General features: G+C 39.9%; 1 protein-coding gene across 41 annotated transcripts in view; it reads right to left on the bottom strand.

Annotated features, from left to right (window-relative positions):
- PTPRD (protein tyrosine phosphatase receptor type D) overlaps positions 1 to 21,128 on the bottom strand; it is a 1,959,121-nt gene that overhangs the window by 1,663,183 nt on the left and 274,810 nt on the right. The gene's annotated exons all lie outside the window — the stretch shown is intronic.

Genomic DNA, 21,128 nt, shown 5'->3' with positions numbered 1-21,128 from the left:
CTTATATGTGCAATATTTAATGATGTGAAGCTGTAATGTATTATATATTCAGTTTTCATCTGAAGTCATTTAGAAAACTGTAGGAATCAGGCAATGTATCCTTGGCTACATGCCCATCTTAAATATCTCAGTTGCCAAACATGTGGGCAAGTTAACATGCTATGTTCCATTGAGGCATGTGTGTGTAAAAAGAACTAATCATGAAAGATAAGGTGATTGTTTATGGGGTTAACTGCTGCCAAAGAGGATTAGAGTAATGCCCTAAAAATATACCTGGATGCTGGTCCCCAGCTAGATGACTCGAGTGACTTCCGGATGCTAAAGCAGAGTTGGGGACAGATGTGTAGCCAGATCAGACTTGCCAGTAGGTGGAAGGAGAATGAGCTGAGTTCTTGTTAGGAAAATACTTGATGGCAAGTGAAGAAACCGTTCCCCGAGAGATATTCAGTTGGCACTGACTAACCTGAGAGTCTTAGATATTCTGCTGTGCTTCAAAATAAACAGTTGTCGTCTACTGGTTAAATACCAAAAGGAAAGTTCATGATTTTACAGTCGAGATACATACAAACAAGTTGCTGTCCCATCACCAAGACAACTGGATGCCACAATTCTGGTATGGGCAACACAATCCTTGGCAGGTAGCTAGAATGCCAAGGTAAGTCTTGTAAGACTGTGGCCCTTGGAATTTAGCAAGTGAGCAGATAAGTGATCAGACATGTCAAAAGTTATCGATCACATCGGGTCTCACTCCTGAGGCCCACTGCGATCGTGAGTTATAAGCCGCTGAATCGGGTGACATTGCACTCCATGTCCAGCCAAAAGATCCACACATTTCTCGGCATAGGGTGACTCGGGAGTCTTAGAAGTGAGACCCAATGCGATTGACATGACAAAAGTTGTTTTTATTAACAGTAACACTTAAAATTTCCATTGCAAAAATATAAATTTTTAAGCATAAAAAACTTTGACTTTGAATCTGCAGGATTTGAAATACCCAATTCTGTCTTTGATTCACAGCATGAAGGGTGGCAATGGAAATTCTTTAACTTCAAAGACAGTAATTTTTTATATCTCTACTTCTGAAACAGATCCTTTTAGGTAATGTATGTATTATCTAGAGACTGACATTCAGTTCTACCAATTAGAGAATGGAAAACTGGAGAATCCCACACTCAAGGTAAGAAGGAATGCTGAGGCTGACCTGTAATCATTGGCATATTTTTTACTTCAAATGCTCCTGTAACCACATGTTTTAAGCCTTGAGCTTTCTCCCCTAATGCTCTAATGTTGCAGAACACATTGAAAGCTTGACTGTAATAATGAGAATGACTTTACCTCATAAAATGGTGCAAATTAAATTTTTATGACGATTGTCTGGAAATTGTCATTGGACGAGATTAAAATGGGGTGTCCACAGGTCTTCTTTATGTTTTAAAATGTTTTGAGTCAATTTAAACCTGATGAAAAATATAAAGAGTACCTCTGGCCTACCTTAAAGGGGTTATCCAGGAAAAAAAAAAAATATTATCTATCAACTGGCTCCAGAAAGTTGAACAGATTTGTAAATTACTTCTATTAAAAAATCCTTTAAGTGCTTATGAGCTGCTGAAGTTGAGTTGTTCTTTTCTGTCTAAGTACTCTCTGATGACACATGTCTCGGGAACCGCCCAGTTTAGAAGCAAATCCCCATAGCAAACCTCTTCTACTCTGTGCAGTTCCCGAGACAAGCAGAGATGTCGTCAGAGAGCACTGTTGCCAGACAGAAAAGAACAACTCAACTTCAACAGCTGATAATTATTGGAAGCATTAAGATTTTTTAATAGAAGTAATTTACAAATCTGTTTAACTTTCTGGAGCCAGCTGATATATATAAAAAAGTTTTTTTTCCCTGGAATACCCCTTTAATATATTTAGGGGGCCTAGGTTGTCAACTGGGTGATCCCCACTACTCCGTTCTCAATGAGAAGAATCTCAAGTTAACATGACATGGAGAGCAATGGTGACCTTTGACAGTTCACAAAATGAAACTTTATAGACTGGAGAGGTCACCCCCGTTTTCAACACTCATAAGTGAGTGGTGGTAACTACCCGATAGACAGTGTAGGCCCGCAGTAACATAGTGAGCTCAGAAATAAAATATGAGGTGTCTGGTCTACATACATATTTATTGAATCTATACATATTTAAATGAATGCACTAAGCATAGCATTAGAATCATAATAAAATGAGGCTATAGAATAGGGTATCTATTTTTTGTCATAAGCATCGCGTCTTCTTTAAGACAACATATACAGCCTCACATTGTGTTACTCTCTGTGAATAAGGAACAAGGCACATCAATATCACACAGCTACTTACCATTTGATGGTATTTAAATGTGCTGCTGCTATTCTTCTGACTGATCTGAATCCATTTACAATTGAATGTTGTAAAAAAAAGATGACACAGCTTATGGATGTATTTCTGCTTTCACTTAAAATAATCCATGCAGCTCTTTGTAATTGAAAAGTGTGTGTGGTCAGCTCAATCAAAACAACTGATATGCCAATACTGATATTAATAATATAAATTCTCCACAACAGGATAATGCACTTCATGTCATAAATACTTTACATTTCCACACAATGAAAAGAACAACCATAAAATCATCTTTTACCTAACTGCATGGACACAGGCTGGCATACTGCTGGCAAGTGTACAGTGATCTCTTTGTTCAAAGAATAACAGAATAAATGAATATTAAATATAGTTTCACAGTTCCTCTGTATTCAATTAAAGGGGTTATCCAGGAATCGAAAAACAGATCGGTTTTCTTTCAAAGACTGCTCCCTGTCTTTGCATGTGGTATTATTTGGCTCTATTCATTTCAATGGAACTGAGCTGCAGTACCACACCTAACCTGGAGACAGACAGGGAGCCATCTTTGAAAGAAATTATCTCTGTTTTTCAATTCCTGGATAACCCCTTTAACTGAAAATGTGCTATTTCAGAATCCGAATAAAACAATAGGACAAGGCCTAACTCATATGACAGGTGATGGGTGCAGTAAGTTGTAAAGTGGCACATAGAATCCCATGGGGCTCTGTGTCATACCATATTATAAAGAATGATTCTATTTGGGGGACATTTATCAATGTTTGCTTATGTATTCCTTTTTTTAGTTATTTTTTCCTTACAATTTTTTTGCTTATGTGCGACTTATTTATCAACTGGTTTCAGCCTGTTGATAAATTTCTTTCAGGTAAGCTATTTTTTTCTTTTCTTTGGTAGTGTCTTTTTCTGCTCCATGTCTGAGCTGGAGTAAATTGTGTAGGATTTTTCATGTAATGCGACTTTTTTGCGACTTGATAAATCTCTGACCACTGCAAGTCAAAAATCCCTTTTTGCTTTGGTAAGCAAGATTTTTATTTTTTGCTTAGGACACTGAACAATCAAAAAGTCGCAGAAAAAAGAGCGTAGTCGCAAGTGCGACTTTTTTGCGACAATTTTAAGCAAAATTGTAGGTGTCACCTACAGCTGCATACACACTGTGATGTAACATGACTATGTTAATGAGATATACCTGGTTGTGCCCCAAAGCTTTACCAATTCCATAAGGAAGATCAACTGAGGACCTAACACTGAGGGGCACCCATGTGACCAATGCTAAAAGTGCTTTGTAAAATTACGGTATTAGACCTGTTTGTCTTAACTGGATCACAATTACTTTTGACCTATCCATTTCAATAGACACTGTCTCACTATAGCCCTTCATTTCATACAGTGGTGTCATCATTTATTAGGATGACAGTCAGAAGAAGGGGCATAACTATAGAGGGTGCAGAGGAAGAAGTGGCATCCAGGCCACAACTCCTGGATGCCACTTTTTTAACTCAACTGGTGCCAGAAAGTTGAACAGATTTTTTAATTACTTCTATTGAAAATCTTAATCCTTCCAGTACTTATTATCTGCTGTATGCTCCAGATGAAGTTCTTTTCTTTTTGAATTTCCTTTCTGTCTGACCAAAGTGCTCTCTGCTGACACCTTTGTCCATTTCAAGAACTGTCCAGAGCAGGAGAAAATCCTGATAGCAAACCTATCCTTCTATGGACAGTTCCTGACATGGACAGAGCTGTCAGCAGAGAGCACTATGGTCAGAAAGAAAAGAAATTAAAAAAGAAAAGAGCTTCCTGTGGAGCATACAGCAGCTTATAAGTACTGGAAGGAGATGTAATTTACACATCTGTTTAACTTATTGGTACCAGTTAATAAAAAAAAAAAATGTAGTAAGCCTTTAAATTATGGCACCATATCAGAAATAAAGATGTCACACTTCTCAATTTCATTCAACATGATAATCTACAGTATGTGAACTAACCTTGTAGCTCCAGATCTGCAAAACTTTAAAAAGAAAATTTAGCAAGGAATTAATTTGCTAAATTTCCTCAGTGGATCTGCGCCATTCTAAAATGGTTTGTGGGCATAAGCTCTGTCATATTGACAAAGGAAAGTTCTCCGACAACTTTCCCCGGAAGATTAAACATGTTCGATCTTTTGCTGGAATTCAATTTCTCATCGGAAGTTCTATTGCAGAACTTCAAACGTGTGAACTGTGCAGCAAAACTCTCATTGAATTCAATGGGGGGCTGCTGCAAGCGAAATCCGGACAAATTTTTCTTATGGATAATGACTTTTAGCCAGTTACTCCTCTCTGGCTACCATTATGGCATCCGTTTACTTCTCTACTGAGTTTAGGTGTAATTCAATATGAGCATGCTGCTCTAATGATACAATAGGAATAGAATGCATACACTGCTTTGTCCTAGCTGAATATTAGAAATCAAAAATGTTTTGGGCTGCAAATAACAGTTGTATGGTCCGGTTCCAAAATCTTCATTGTTTGAAAGAGATTAAAATCTTATCAAGCGCAGTAATGAGAACAATATTAACAGTCTATCATTCTGCAGGTTATTTTTAATACTGTAACTAGAACCGATCCTCACATTCTGTTTCTCTTCTGTCTGTTTGTGATTGAATAATTATTCTCCTCACAAAAGAGACAATACTGCTGGAAATTGCAACTTCAAAGAAAAAGACCAATACAATGTGTATTAATTTGGCAGTATTCATATTGCAGATATAGTAAGATGCATTGTAGAATGACAAGAATAAACTGGATAGCTACACAATGTGTATATATTTAGAAATACTCTGCCTCGAGAAAAACAAATTGATTATAATTGTAGTTATTTTTAAAAAGTCTTATAATACGCTGTAACCACATGACCCTTTAAGGTCCTTTTGATCAGTACATTAGTAAAATAGCTATGCTCTGCAGTTATCATGTTCTTTACCATCTCTAGTTACAACTGTACATTATGGAAAGTTGTACATTATAGATAAAATTATAGATAAAAAAAAATCACCATTCCTTTATGAACTAGAGGCAGGATAATATAAACCATTCGGGGTCACAATCTCATGTTTTCTATAGTTCTGAAGGATATACTTCATTAACCTCTTAGCAACATTGGAAGTAAATGTGCAACCTGGTATACTGGTACTTTACATACCAGGACATACACACACTGGGGGAGATTTATCAAAACCTGTGCAGAGGAAAAATTGACCAGTTGCCCATAACAACCAATCAGATCGCTTCTTTCATTTTGCAGAGGCCTTTTCAAAAGTGAAAGAAGAAATCTGATTGGTTGCTATGGGCAACTGGTCAGCTTTTTCTCTGCACAGGTTTTGATAAATCTCTCCCACGACTATGATGCGAGCACTCTGGATCTGCTCTTGCTTCACTATGGAGCTTCTCTTGTTTCATAGACAGCAGGTTGCTTTTAGCAGTCTGGTAATAACGGACATCAGTTATCATGCTGATGTCACCATTAACCCTTTAGATGCCATGATCAATTCTGATCACTGCATCCAAAGTAGTTACAGTACTTTGCTACAATCATCGAACCACCTGCAGGGTGATCACAGGGGTCTGAAAAGTGAAACTGGCAACCAGAGCTCTTCTCACTGGCTCCAAGGATATTCTTTTTTAGTCTACCCCCATGGCAGGCTATAAAAGTAGATTACCAATAATACTGATCAGCATTGTCCTAAGATTTATCTAAAAAAAAAAAAATAAGTAGTAAAAAAAAGTACAAATAATAAAATGTAAAAAAAAAATTAGCTCACCACTATTTCCAAATTTAAATGAAATAAAGAAATAAACAAACTATTTAGTATCGACATGTGCAGAAATGTCTGAGCTATTTTAATATAATGTTAACTATGCTCAACGGTGAATGGGGTATCACATCCCAGAGAATAAAATAAGTAGAAAGTAATTAATAAGTCATACATGCAAACGTGGTACAGATCATGGCAAAAAAAAAGAGCTCTTATACAGCCCTGCATACCGAAAAATTAGAAAGTTATAGGTAAGAATAGGGTAATTTTAAACACATTTAACACACTTACTTTGTTGAAACGTTATTTAAAGCAGTAGAAGAATAGACAAGAACATAAACATAGATATCACTTTAATCTTATTTTCCCACAAAATAAAAACTAATAATAAAAAAAAACTCCACAAGTTGCAAAATTACAGTTTTTAAACACCCCTCCCCCTCACCCAAATAACAATATTTTTAAGGTTAGCTGTGCATTTTATGGTAAAATAAAAGGCATTGTTGCAAAGAACAATTGTTTGTGCAAAAAACAAGCCCTCTTATGGCTCTGTGTATGGGAAAATAAGAGTTATCCCTCTTACTATGTGAGGAGGAAAAAACAAAAATGCAAAAATGAAAACTGGTTTTGTTTTCATGGTGCAAATGGGCTATGTCCTTAAGGGGTTAAAAAGTTTTTTTGGATAAACTATTCATATTCACAAGTAGAGATGACCAATTTTTGAGCAAATAACATTTTTCGATTCGCCCGATTTGCCAATTTAAAAAAAAAAATGTATACGATCCGAATACATTTGTGGCAAATTTTTATTTGTAATGTATTTTAATAATGTGTTTCCCTTTTTTCCCCTCTATTTTTTTATTTTTTTTTAGGTAGTAATACTACTACCAACATGGAACAGACTGTTCCATGCTGGGAGCTGTAGTACTTGTGCTGATAGATCACCCCAGGTGTTACTGCTGACACCCGCTGCGATCGTCCTGTATAATGTATAGATGTGGCGGTTTTCTCGCATCTCTGCAATACATAAGACGATTGCATCGGGTGTCAGGAGTGACACCCGCTGTGATCTGTCCTCAACTGCAGGTACTACTGCTCCCAACATGGAGCACACTCTGCTACCTGCTAGGAGTACCTACATTAATAGACAAATCTCAGCAGTGGTCACTTCATGACATCACACATGACATCACTGCTGGATCAATATATAATACCTGTATAATGGATATGGGGCAGTTACGTGTATTACACATGACATCACACACCGAATTCAAACACAATGGAACTAGAGATGTGGACACACCTGGTGAATCTGTAATATTACTTCCCATTCACATCAATAATAATAGTAAGTATTCCACTATGTATCAGTGACGTTTCTTACCATAGTTTATTGCTTATAATATAATTGTAGTAATAAATCTCCATATCAATTTTTTTCCATAGAACATGAAGGTCTCATACTGAACATTGTTTTGTTTGTTGTTGTACAGTTAGGCGGTATTGTTATTACCCCTTATTATAACCAATTATTTACACTGCTGATAAATCCTACATAACCCAGGATCATCCTGTATATGTCATATGTATATGAACGTATGTACACGATTATATTCCTACACCAACTGGACTCTTCTTTTGGTTATATCTTCCCTATTACCACGATCATACTGGAGATCAGTCCAGACCTTCCCCAACATTATGTCCACAATTGGTTTATACTAAGTATTAGTGTGGTCATTCTGAGTCTAACATATATTGTGTCTGTCAGCATTATTATCCCATTTATTGTCTTTGTTTTATCTATGGTGCTCTATTCTGTTTGCATAGGGCATCAGAGAACCTATAGTATAAATGGCTGGGGTTGTGTACAAAACTGCTGGTCACATGCACAGCTCTATGCAAGCATCATATGTGTAGCACTCTGAAATGAATGGCACAATAAAATAAAAATAATATTATTACACAAAGACATAATGTGTGAAGTAGGCACCATTTTATATATATATTTTATATATTTATCACACCTAGTTATTTTTTTCAATATTCCTTCTAATCTCCCCGACACCAGAAATGCAATTTTTAACCCAATAAAGATGTATGAATTTTAATATACTTCCTGATACAGCCAATATACAAAATCACTGTGGCATATTACACAGTAAAAACCTCTGATCTTTTCAATACAGAGAACCCAGTTGATGTGGTTAGAAGTTTTTGCCACAAGGAGCTAAGGTAGTACATATAAATGAATGGTTGGTGGACTAATAACAGCATGTACAGGGGGGTTGGGGAAGGAGGCACAGGAGAGGATTATCAGGCATTTAAGTGGTGATTGATTATCTAGTTCACACCGAAACACAACATCATAATTAAGGGTGGGAGCAGGTGGTGAATGCAGTGGCGCTCAGGCATGATGTAGTGTCAGCAACTCCCAGTATAATAATGAGCCTCCACAAACAATACCTCTGCATGACATATAACAAATAATGATGTCTCCAACTTTTTTGCTGTCAATGTAAAATTGATATTTTAGCACATTTGAAAATCTTTTAACTTAAATGACTGAGTAGGCTGAAAAGACTCTTTCTTTAAAAGAAAAAAAAAGCTTATTTGAGTTCTATGGTATGCTAGTTGTTGCTTAAATGTATCATATTGTACTCTATTTAGCTATCAGAATAATGTATTATATAGCTTAAAATATGCCTAACATTACACTTTTTTTTCTTAAAAGTGTTATAAATGTATTTTTCATTGGAATCTTGCTTAAAGGGGTACTCCGCTGGCTCCACTAAATGTTCTGAACGCTGTGTGCACGCTGCGGGGGTCGGCACGCCCCCTCGTGACTCGTCATCCATTAGACTTGCATTGAGGGGCGTGGCCTGCCCCCACATCGTGCACACAGCATTCGGAACTAAATGTGTATGCTAACATGGTGTTTTTTTTTATGTTTTTTATTTTTGTATTCTGTGCCAAAGTAAGCAGGAAAAATGCCCTCAATAAACGCCTCAGTGATCTGAATGAAAAATAAGTGCCATTGTTCACATGGTGTGTGAATCCATTATGCACGGAGTTTCTCAAACAAAATGCCACATGAAAAACTGACATGTCTTTTATTTCATACATATTGTATTGGTCTTTCAAAATAAAAATGCTAAAACATATGTCAAATATACATCACAAAACATGAAAAAACTGTCATCACATTTTGGGCAGAATACAGTAAAAAATGTAAGTGAACCTGTCATCAGTTTAATGCTGCCCTAACCATGTGGTTGAGTGAAGCGTCTCTTCCTAGCAGTGTATAGGAAGACACTCGGGCTAGCCAGGCGGTGAGCAGCTCCCGGGATCCACCCTGAGGACTACTTACCTGGGTCTCGGTGGCATATTTAAACTATGATTACTCTGAAACACTCAGTTGTACTAGAATAAGAGTGCCACGATTGCACTGTCAGCACCTGTTTTATGCTGCCCATGGTTTTAGCAGTATAAAAATTATGACAGTTTCCCTTTAAAGAATGCTTTAGCTGCCCCCACACCAAGCTGCTACTTAGGCAAGAAAAGTAAGGCTAGGTCCACACTGCGTTAATATCCAGAGGGCAATGAATGCCATTCATTTTAATGGCCTGAATTAAGTCACCTATTGATTCCTAATATTTTAAGCGGCCTGAATAACTAACACAATACACGTAAAATAGCACATATGTCATATGCAAGCCATTGACATGGATGGAATCTGTCCCCCTCTGTTACATTATATGTCGGCATCTTGTTTTCAGTGAAATATGTCTGACGGAAGCATTAAGAAAGTGTGGACCTAGCCTTAGGGTTCCAAACGTTATTTTATTCCATAAAAACACAATTGGGAATTACAGTTTAAAACTAAGGGCAAGAAAAAAAAAATCCACAGCACTTGTCATATACTGTAGTAGTGTCTACATAAACAAATGGTCATGAGATCAAAATACAGGCTTATAGTTTCACTTTGTTCAAAACTTCATCGTGAAGTCGATCATCACCTGTATTTTCTTCTCTTGACCATTTGGTGATAAAAACACTACTGCCTGGTGAGTGCTGTAAATTTTTCGTTTTCTTGCCCTTGGAATACTGCATATCATTATGCTGAATGTGCACCACCTTAGGTGCAAGTGATGAATCCATATGGGCACACAGAATTTTCAAATAAAAAACTAAATATGATATTTACCTTTTCAAACCTTTCTTACTAGGACTGAGAGTGTAATAAAATGCTGCAGCCATATCATGTTTTTTATTTTTTTTACGTTTAAAAGTCCAAACTTGTCTTTATAAATTCCAAAATATACAGTGCCAAGAAAGTTGTGTAGAACCTTTTTTTTTACCATATGAAACATGCTACTAAACATCTAATAAACACCTGCCCATCTGGACTCTAACAAAAACATAAGAAGGATATGTCCCTATGCATAATCTCAAATAAACAACATCCAGATGGACAGGCGTCCCACACCAGCCTCACTTGGTGCCTCTTTGATCCAGGCTACACTAGTAGAAAAATCTATGTATGTAGTCCATTAATGAGCTCAGCAGCTTCACCGGAGCTTGACAAGGAATCTACACTAACCCTATGGCCCACACTGGCATATTGCAGATGCATTTTTGTATCTGCATTATGGCTCGTAGCTCAGGCTTGAGCACAGGAGGTAAATTGACACTGGTTGCTTGAGGGATAATTTTTTAAGGTTTAATGAGGGGACAAAGATGTCCTTTTTTTTATTGTAGCTGCCACCAGTTGTAGCCAGCGCCTTTCAGTTGAAGCTTTTCCAAACTTGCCTGGCACCAGCACTCACTCACTGACAGAAAGTGCAGGATCAACGGGTAACTTGAAGTCCTGCACCTTCTTTTAGTGAGTAGGGTGGCTGTCAGTGAATGAGTGGTACAAACATTAGGGTTGGTACAAGTGGCAGCGCATGTTATTAGTGCTGCATCGGAAAGCTTTGGCTCGGGCAGCAGCACAGGACTTCTGGGTCTTGCAGGATGATGTCATGTCTTCAGAAGAGCAGGGGAGAAACAGACCATGGAAGCGTAAAGAAGATACGTGTCCCCTAACCCCCCCCCCCCACACACACGCACACACACACAGAAAAAACTTTTACCACAGGCCACTTACTGTAAATATGTACTGCAGGGCAAATATCTAAAAGGGGAAGCCTTATTATAAACTGCAGGCACACTTTTTTTTTCCTAATCTGCCTTATAGCACCCAAATGCCTTGTCCTGGCTCTGATTGAAACTCATATTTTCTCCAGTATTTGACAACCATGACTGAAAATGCTTTTCTGTCTCTCTACTAGTGCATTATATGTTCCCCTGCAATGCGCAATCCTGTGTGTGCCCAGCCGGTGTACATTGTTTTATACCTTCACGTTAAAGAGTTATTACAGTCCATGGTCAAATGGCAATAATGTTAAGCTTTGCTTGGGATATATTTAGAAAGGGATACATATGAAATAGATTCACTATTTACAGGTTACCAGCTTCATACCACAGAGGTAGCGTATTCAGCGGAATCATGAAACAACTGTCAGAGCTATATTCTGGGTAATCTCAGCTCTCAATCATCATCAAAGTGAATTTTATAGGTGAGCAACACAATACATTGTTGACGCACGGAAATGGAAATCCACAATATCTTGAAGCCATGTAAGTATTTTGCAGCTGACCTCATTATTTTTTAACCACAGGATGTGATAGTGTAATGAACTATTTCGGTAATAAGCCACTGAACACATTGTTCAGGGCACTGCCATTGATACTGCATATTAATTGTATCTCTTTTGCAATCTTTGAGATTTTAGAAGTCCAAGTACAGCACAATTAGTAAACTATGCTGTCTACAGTGTTTCCCTAAGACTTTCTTTTCGCCACATAGGATCTTTTGTTTCTTTTACTATCATCTAATGCAGAAAGGCAGCACAAACAGAATGTGATTGCAGAAGCAATCACTGATAAAACCAAAGATGTGAATAGTGTTTTGTGTAAATAGGCACCTGTCACCAGCCAGATGTACACGTTTGTATCTGATCTCATTTCCTATTGTTTTGCAAAAGAACACTCTGTTACGACAAACCTAAATTCATTCTTAAAGAGAAACCACTGTGAAGCCAGCTTTTATCTTATTTCCATTTATTGTGTTTCCCCTGATCATCAGCTATATATTTTACATTATTGATAACCTCTAGATACATTACGGGTATGTTCACACTGAGGAATTCTGTGCAGTGAACAGTACCATCAGTGTGAATGGATCTTCCGCAAGACCTGTTCACACTGTGCCATTGAAATTGTTCCACGCAAATAAAGAACATGTTCATTCTTTGCATGGAATTCCGCGAGTACTGCATAGCCATCAATGGTGACAGCGCAGTGCCCCACAGTCTTACCACCAAAGTATTTTTGGCGGCGGCCACCTAATGGAATCTCCACTTGTGGATTCCGCGAGCAGAGATTCCGCAGTTTGAACATACCCTTAAAGTAATGTGGGGGAAATAGAAGTCATAGATTTGGCCTTTTTAAAACTGTGTATGTTAGGAATTCATTGGATTACCAAGGGTTAGGCATTCTAGAGAACTGGTACAGCACAAAAAAGTCTTGAATAGAAGAACAGTTGGTTCAGATTATAGAGGAGGTTAATCTTATAGTCAGGTCCATTAATATTGGGACATTTTTTACCCCTGGCTTTTACCCACCATCAAGACCTTTAAAAACAACCTGAAGACTAGTCTTTTCAAAAAAGACCCTGAAGCTCATGACCCCCAATAACCTTTTGCCACTGCACTGGGAAAGGGTGCATCTCACAGATGACCAGCTGTCATCCTCACCTACTGTTTCCCTCCCTTCTCCTTGTACATAGATTGTAAGTCTTCTCTCCATCTATATCAGTCTGCAATTTTACTCTGTTTCAGATTCACTGTATCTGCATTTTAGTTATGTATATTAAGCCATATTACAATATCTCACATAATTGAGTACAACCTCACATTTCTGTAAATATTTTATTATATCTCTTTATATGACAACACTGAAGAAATGAAATTCTATTACAATGTAATATAATAGTTGCGTCCCTTCAAAATAACGAAACACAGCCATTAATAGTTAAACCTTAGCAAAAAAAGAAGTACACCCTTAAGTAGAAATGTCCAAATTAGGCTCAAGTAGCCTTTTGCCCTCCCCGATGTAATGTGACTCATTAGTGTTTAAAATTTTTGGTTGTGAATTGAGAGCAGGTATCTTAAATTTAGTGTTTTGGAGCTCTTACACTCTCTAATACTTGTCACTGAAGTTCAACATGGCACCACATGGCAAAAAACTCTCTGAAGAACCATAAATAGAAATGTTGCACTACATAAAGATGGCCTAGGATATAAGAATATTGCCAAGACCCTTAAACTGAGTTAAAGTGCTATCACAGGACTGGTTACACTCAGAACAGGCCTCGCTAAAGAAGTGCACAGAGTGCACATGCTCGGCGTCATGTCCAGTTGAATTCTTTGGGAAATAGACTAAGGACATAGAATACTGGAACCATTTTCTTGGGTTTGATGAGACCAAGATACATTTTTTTGGTTCAGATTGTGACAAGCGTGTGTTGCAACAAACAAATGAGGAGTACAAAGACAGGTTTGTCTTGTGTACAGTCAAGCATGGTGCTGGGATTATCATGGTCTGCACCTGCACGAGTGCTTCTAGCACTTGGGAGCTACAATTCATTGAGGGAACCATGAATGCCAGCATGTACTGTGACATATTAAAGCAGACTATAATCCTCTCCCTTCAGAGACTGGGCTGCAGGGCAGTATTCCAAAATGATAACTACCCCAAACACACCTTCAAGATGATCACTGCTTTAATAAAGAAATGGAGGCTAAAGGTGATGGACTGGCCAAGCATATTGAGCATCTGTGGGGAAGGTGCAGAGGTACAAAGTATCTAATATTTACCAGCACCGTGATATCATCATGGAAGAGCCGAAGAGGACTCCTGTGAAAACCATCAGTGACAACCTGTGAAGTTCTGGTGAACTCATGCCCAATAGGCTTAAGGCAGTGCAGGGAAATAATGAAGGCCACACATAATATTGGCACTTTGGACCCAATTTGGACATTAATGTTGTACTCACTTTTATTGCCAAGGTTTAGACATTAATGGCTGTGTGTTGAGTTATTTTGAATGGACAGCAACATTAAACACTGTTATACCGGCTGTAGACTCACCACTCTGTGTCATTCCTTTAGTGTTGTCACATGAAAAGATATATTAACATATTTACAAAATGTAAAGAGTGTACTCACTTATGTGAGATATAGTATATGTGCATAAGCATAGAACTAAGGGCTCTCCATAAAAAATAATAATTATAATAAAAGAGAGGTATAGGTCGGACATACATATGAGCTGTCTGGCTGCTGTATTTAAGTTAGACTGGAGTGGGGAGAGTTTTCAAAAGACCAATAAATAAACAGCCAATAAGTAAAGTATGTATCCTTGCCAATACACTTTTGCAAAATATATTCGGCCTTACTTATCAAAACTATCATAAAAAAATCGCCTTGGCACCCATGGTAACCAATAAGAGCTCAGCTTTCATTTCTCAAACTGCTCTGGAGATATAAAAGCTGAGCTGTGATTTATTGACTTATGAGCAGCAAGAACAGTTTTACCGTTACGTATCCTTGACAAATGAGGACCATTGTCTTTTTGAAGGTGGGAAACTTCATAACTGATCTTTCCCACTTCTGTCTCACAATAGTTATCAATATAATGTCATAGATGAACTGGGTTTTTGTTTTCCTTAGGTTGAATATTCCCCTATGAAATGTTTTTTCCAAAAATATGCAGCAATTTATTATATAGATCTTATAGCAAAGTCCTCCTAGCAAACATCTCTAAACTGCTGGGATTTACTGTACTGCAAATAAAATGTCCTTGGTTGTCTGAAACCCAGACTCTTACTTCAGAAATAATACAGCTATATTTGGTATTTGCTGCCCTTGCAGTTTGAGATCTTGTTATATTTAATATTGGTCACATGTCTTATTAAATACAGTAACATTAGCATTGCTTCATCAGCACTTGTGTAATATTTCCTGCTTCTGGAGTTTTACTATTCTTGACCTTACCGTGTAATGCTACCCCCAGGCTAATAGTAAAAAAGATGAAGTAAGTACAGTCAAAGCTTGTTTGGTGTGTGAAAGTTCTACCTACACTGGACTATTATAAGGTAATAACTCATTGCGTATTAGAGGTATTCTTGTTTCTTAAAGTCGATCTCTAAAGTTTTAGAACTCCCAAATGTTTCCGCTAAACAGTGGTGGGATACAAAAAGGTGCTGCAAAGAGGAAATGTTTTGGAGTTCTTAAACTTTAGAGGTCCACTTTAAGAAACAAGAATACCTCTAATACGCAGTGAGTTATTACCTTATAATAGTCCAGTCTGTTTGTATCCCTCCATTGTTTGCAGGAAAAGTCTTGGCGTTCTATTACGTATTTTTCTGGGAAAGGCTGCAGCAGTGTCCATCACCTTTATATTTTACATATTTGAGCTTGGTAAGTGAACTAGTTTGTATGGGTCTTACTGGGTCTTTGCTATATCACACCATGGAGCGCTTGTTCTTTTTCTGTTTCAAATATAAAGTTTTAGGCACTTATGAAAATGTATGAATTTGGCACCAAAATACTTGTATCGAATGTTTGCTCACTCCACTACTTGTGCATTATTAGACAGCTTCCTGCTCCCTCTCTATGGCACCATAGAGCACCAGTGTAATATGATTCTGTATGATATATATATATATATATATATATATATATATATATAGTGGTTGTGCTGGGTGTGCTCAATCTGCGGGGTGTCCGAGAACTCTAGTCTCATGTAGTCTCCAATAAACTACACCAAGTTTTGCAGAGTGAATGTGGGTACAATATATAGAAGAAGTGGACTGGTTCTCAAGGACAAGGAATTAATGAATGAGTGAAGATATGTGTGTATGAATGAGATCACTGAAGGAGGATAAAGTAAAAATAGACAAATGAGTAGAAAAAAGGTAAAGAAAAGAGTGGGGAAAAAAGGGAAGAAAGGGAGGGAAGAAATAAAGGAGAAAAAAGGAGAAAAAGTGGAATAAAAGAACAAAGATGCCTGATAGTGGTGGATAACAAAGGTGCAGGTACAATAGTAATTATGTTTATTTAAAAATGATGCAATGTAGAGAACCACCGGGCCCTGGTGGATCTCAAATACACATATGAATTAAAATAAATAAATAATAATAATGAAGGACACTTGACTAGTGGTATGTTACTGTCAAGTAGAAATCATGTCCAATAGAGAATGTCCCATCAATAGTAACACTGCTAGTTTGGCCTATTCCATACTTTCTTTGTAAACATCACAGTGGGCAATATTCAGTGGAACCAGCTGTGCATAAAGTGCATGAGTCTTATAGTCATTTGCAGAGATCCTTCTAAATAGATAGATAATAGATAGATAGACAGACAGACAGATAAGTAGATAGATATTAGATAGATAGACAGACAAACAGACAGACAGATAGATAGATAGATAGATATGAGATAGATAGATATGAGATAGATAGATAGATGTGAGATAGATAGATAGATATGAGATAGATAGATAGATAGATAGATAGATAGACATGATGAGGATGGAGTCAGTGATTCAGACACAAAAACAGTCCTCAGTTAATATTAAACAAGGGAGCCACCAATAAAATATCAATTCATCACTTTCAATAAGCATATCTTGTCAATAAGAGCTAGTAGGGTTAATAATAAGTTCAAAATCTACAAACATGTTACAAATTGCACAGTATATTCCCTCGGTCTTTTTATTGTGCTCTTGTATGTGAATATACAGCAGTATAATTGTTGGCTATGCGATGTACAATGGCATGTATGATGCATAAAATTATGGTACGCATCTAAATATTGAATTTATCTTTTTTGGATCACACAGTCATGACGCATATGCACTCCACATCCCACTTACAATATGTGCTGTCAGTGCACGGCTCAGAGAATGCTGTATTATTATGTTCCTAAAACCCCCTAAAGCTTTTATATGTCTGTGCATTCTAACTTTTATCATGACATTTGACAAAATGCCTCTTTGATGAAGGTTTCGTAGACTCTGGTGCTTTGTAAAAGAGTTTTTAGGTCAAACAGCAATAAATGGAAACAAGCGCCACCCACATTTTTTCCTTAACCTGTTTTTAAGATACAGTATGATACATCTTGTAAAGTAACTCAATCTCAACACTACTGAATGTGACAAGTGCGAGAATTTAAAGGGGACAAATCAATTGTTAACTGTAACCCCTAACTGATCATAAAGGCTAAAATCTAATTTTTATACAGTGTCACTGTTACGCCGAGCGCTCCGGGTCCCCGCTCCTCCCCGGAGCGCTCGCTTCACTCTCCCCGCTGCAGCGCTCCGGTCACGTCCTCTGACCCGGGGCGCTGCGATTCCGCTGCCAGCCGGGATGCGATTCGCGATGCGGGTAGCGCCCGCTCGCGATGCGCACCCCGGCTCCCCTACCTGACTCGCTCTCCGTCTGTTCTGTCCCGGCGCGCGCGGCCCCGCTCCCTAGGGCGCGCGCGCGCCGGGTCTCTGCGATTTAAAGGGCCACTGCGCCGCTGATTGGCGCAGTGGTTCCAATTAGTGTGTTCACCTGTGCACTGCCCTATATCACCTCACTTCCCCTGCACTCCCTTGCCGGATCTTGTTGCCTTGTGCCAGTGAAAGCGTTCCTTGTGTGTTCCTTGCCTGTGTTTCCAGACCTTCTGCCGTTGCCCCTGACTACGATCCTTGCTGCCTGCCCCGACCTTCTGCTACGTCCGACCTTGCTTCTGCCTACTCCCTTGTACCGCGCCTATCTTCAGCAGCCAGAGAGGTGAGCCGTTGCTAGTGGATACGACCTGGTCACTACCGCCGCAGCAAGACCATCCCGCTTTGCGGCGGGCTCTGGTGAAAACCAGTAGTGGCTTAGAACCGATCCACTAGCACGGTCCACGCCAATCCCTCTCTGGCACAGAGGATCCACTACCTGCCAGCCGGCATCGTGACAGTAGATCCGGCCATGGATCCCGCTGAAGTTCCTCTGCCAGTTGTCGCTGACCTCACCACGGTGGTCGCCCAGCAGTCACAACAGATAGCGCAACAAGGCCAACAGCTGTCTCAACTGACCGTTATGCTACAACAGTTACTACCACAGCTTCAGCAGTCATCTCCTCCGCCAGCTCCTGCACCTCCTCCGCAGTGAGTGGCCGCTCCTGGGCTACGCCTATCCTTGCCGGATAAATTTGATGGGGACTCTAAGTTTTGCCGTGGCTTTCTTTCCCAATGTTTCCTGCATCTGGAGATGATGTCGGACCTGTTTCCCACTGAAAGGTCTAAGGTGGCTTTCGTAGTCAGCCTTCTGTCCGGAAAAGCCCTGTCATGGGCCACACCGCTCTGGGACCGCAATGACCCCGTCACTGCCTCTGTACACTCCTTCTTCTCGGAAATCCGAAGTGTCTTTGAGGAACCTGCCCGAGCCTCTTCTGCTGAGACTGCCCTGTTGAACCTGGTCCAGGGTGATTCTTCCGTTGGCGAGTATGCCGTACAATTCCGTACTCTTGCTTCAGAATTGTCCTGGAATAATGAGGCCCTCTGCGCGACCTTCAAAAAAGGCCTATCCAGCAACATTAAAGATGTTCTGGCCGCACGAGAAATTCCTGCTAATCTACATGAACTTATTCACCTAGCCACTCGCATTGACATGCGTTTTTCCGAAAGGCGTCAGGAACTCCGCCAAGATATGGACTCTGTTCGCACGAGGCGTTTCTTCTCCTCGGCTCCTCTCTCCTCTGGTTCCCTGCAATCTGTTCCTGTGCCTTCTGCCGTGGAGGCTATGCAGGTCGACCGGTCTCGCCTGACACCTCAAGAGAGGACACGACGCCGTATGGAGAACCTCTGCCTGTACTGTGCTAGTACCGAACACTTCCTGAGGGATTGTCCTATCCGTCCTCCCCGCCTGGAAAAACGTACGCTGACTCCGCACAAGGGTGAGACAGTCCTTGATGTCTACTCTGCTTCTCCACGTCTTACAGTGCCTGTGCGGATGTCTGCCTCTGCCTTCTCCTTCCCTGCTGTGGCCTTCTTGGACTCTGGATCTGCAGGAAATTTTATTTTGGCCTCTCTCGTCAACAGGTTCAACATCCCAGTGACCAGTCTCGCCAGACCCCTCTACATCAATTGTGTAAATAATGAAAGATTGGACTGTACCATACGTTTCCGCACGGAACCCCTTCTTATGAGCATCGGATCTCATCACGAGAGGATTGAACTTTTGGTCCTCCCCAATTGCACCTCGGAAATTCTCCTTGGACTTCCCTGGCTTCAACTTCATTCCCCAACCCTGGATTGGTCCACTGGGGAGATCAAGAGTTGGGGGTCCGCTTGTTCCAAGAACTGTCTAAAACCGGTTCCCAGTAACCCTTGCCGTAACTCTGTGGTTCCTCCAGTAACCGGTCTCCCTAAGGCCTATATGGACTTCGCGGATGTTTTCTGCAAAAAACAAGCTGAGACTCTACCTCCTCACAGGCCTTATGATTGTCCTATCGACCTCCTCCCGGGCACTACTCCACCCCGGGGCAGAATTTATCCTCTCTCTGCCCCAGAGACTCTTGCCATGTCTGAATACGTCCAGGAGAATCTAAAAAAGGGCTTTATCCGTAAATCCTCCTCTCCTGCCGGAGCCGGATTTTTCTTTGTGTCCAAAAAAGATGGCTCCCTACGTCCTTGCATTGACTACCGCGGTCTTAATAAAATCACGGTTAAGAACCGCTACCCCTTACCCCTCATCTCTGAACTCTTTGATCGCCTCCAAGGTGCCCACATCTTTACTAAATTGGACTTAAGAGGCGCCTATAACCTCATCCGCATCAGAGAGGGGGATGAGTGGAAAACGGCATTTAACACCAGAGATGGACACTTTGAGTATCTGGTCATGCCCTTTGGCCTGTGCAACGCCCCTGCCGTCTTCCAAGACTTTGTCAATGAAATTTTTCGTGATCTGTTATACTCCTGTGTTGTTGTATATCTGGACGATATCCTAATTTTTTCTGCCAATCTAGAAGAACACCGCCAGCATGTCCGTATGGTTCTTCAGAGACTTCGTGACAATCAACTCTATGCCAAAATTGAGAAATGTCTGTTTGAATGCCAATCTCTTCCTTTTCTAGGATATTTGGTCTCTGGCCAGGGACTACAGATGGATCCAGACAAACTCTCTGCCGTCTTAGATTGGCCACGCCCCTCCGGACTCCGTGCTATCCAACGCTTTTTGGGGTTCGCCAATTATTACAGGCAATTTATTCCACATTTTTCTACCATTGTGGCTCCTATCGTGGCTTTAACCAAAAAAAATGCTGATCCCAAGTCCTGGCCTCCTCAAGCAGAAGACGCCTTTAAACGACTCAAGTCTGCCTTTTCTTCGGCTCCCGTGCTCTCCAGACCTGACCCTTCCAAACCCTTCCTATTGGAGGTTGATGCCTCCTCAGTGGGAGCTGGAGCTGTTCTTCTACAAAAAAATTCTTCCGGGCATGCTGTCACTTGTGGTTTTTTCTCTAGGACCTTCTCTCCAGCGGAGAGGAACTACTCCATCGGGGATCGAGAGCTTCTAGCCATTAAATTAGCACTTGAGGAATGGAGGCATCTGCTGGAGGGATCAAGATTTCCTGTTATTATCTACACCGACCACAAGAACCTCTCCTACCTCCAGTCTGCCCAACGGCTGAATCCTCGCCAGGCCCGGTGGTCTCTGTTCTTTGCCCGATTTAATTTTGAGATTCACTTTCGTCCTGCCGATAAGAACATTAGGGCCGATGCTCTCTCTCGTTCCTCGGATGCCTCAGAAGTTGAT

This window comes from Hyla sarda, chromosome 1 (assembly GCF_029499605.1).
Source record: "Hyla sarda isolate aHylSar1 chromosome 1, aHylSar1.hap1, whole genome shotgun sequence".
Lineage (NCBI taxonomy): Eukaryota > Metazoa > Chordata > Amphibia > Anura > Hylidae > Hyla > Hyla sarda.
This window is presented reverse-complemented; position numbering and strand designations above follow the sequence as displayed.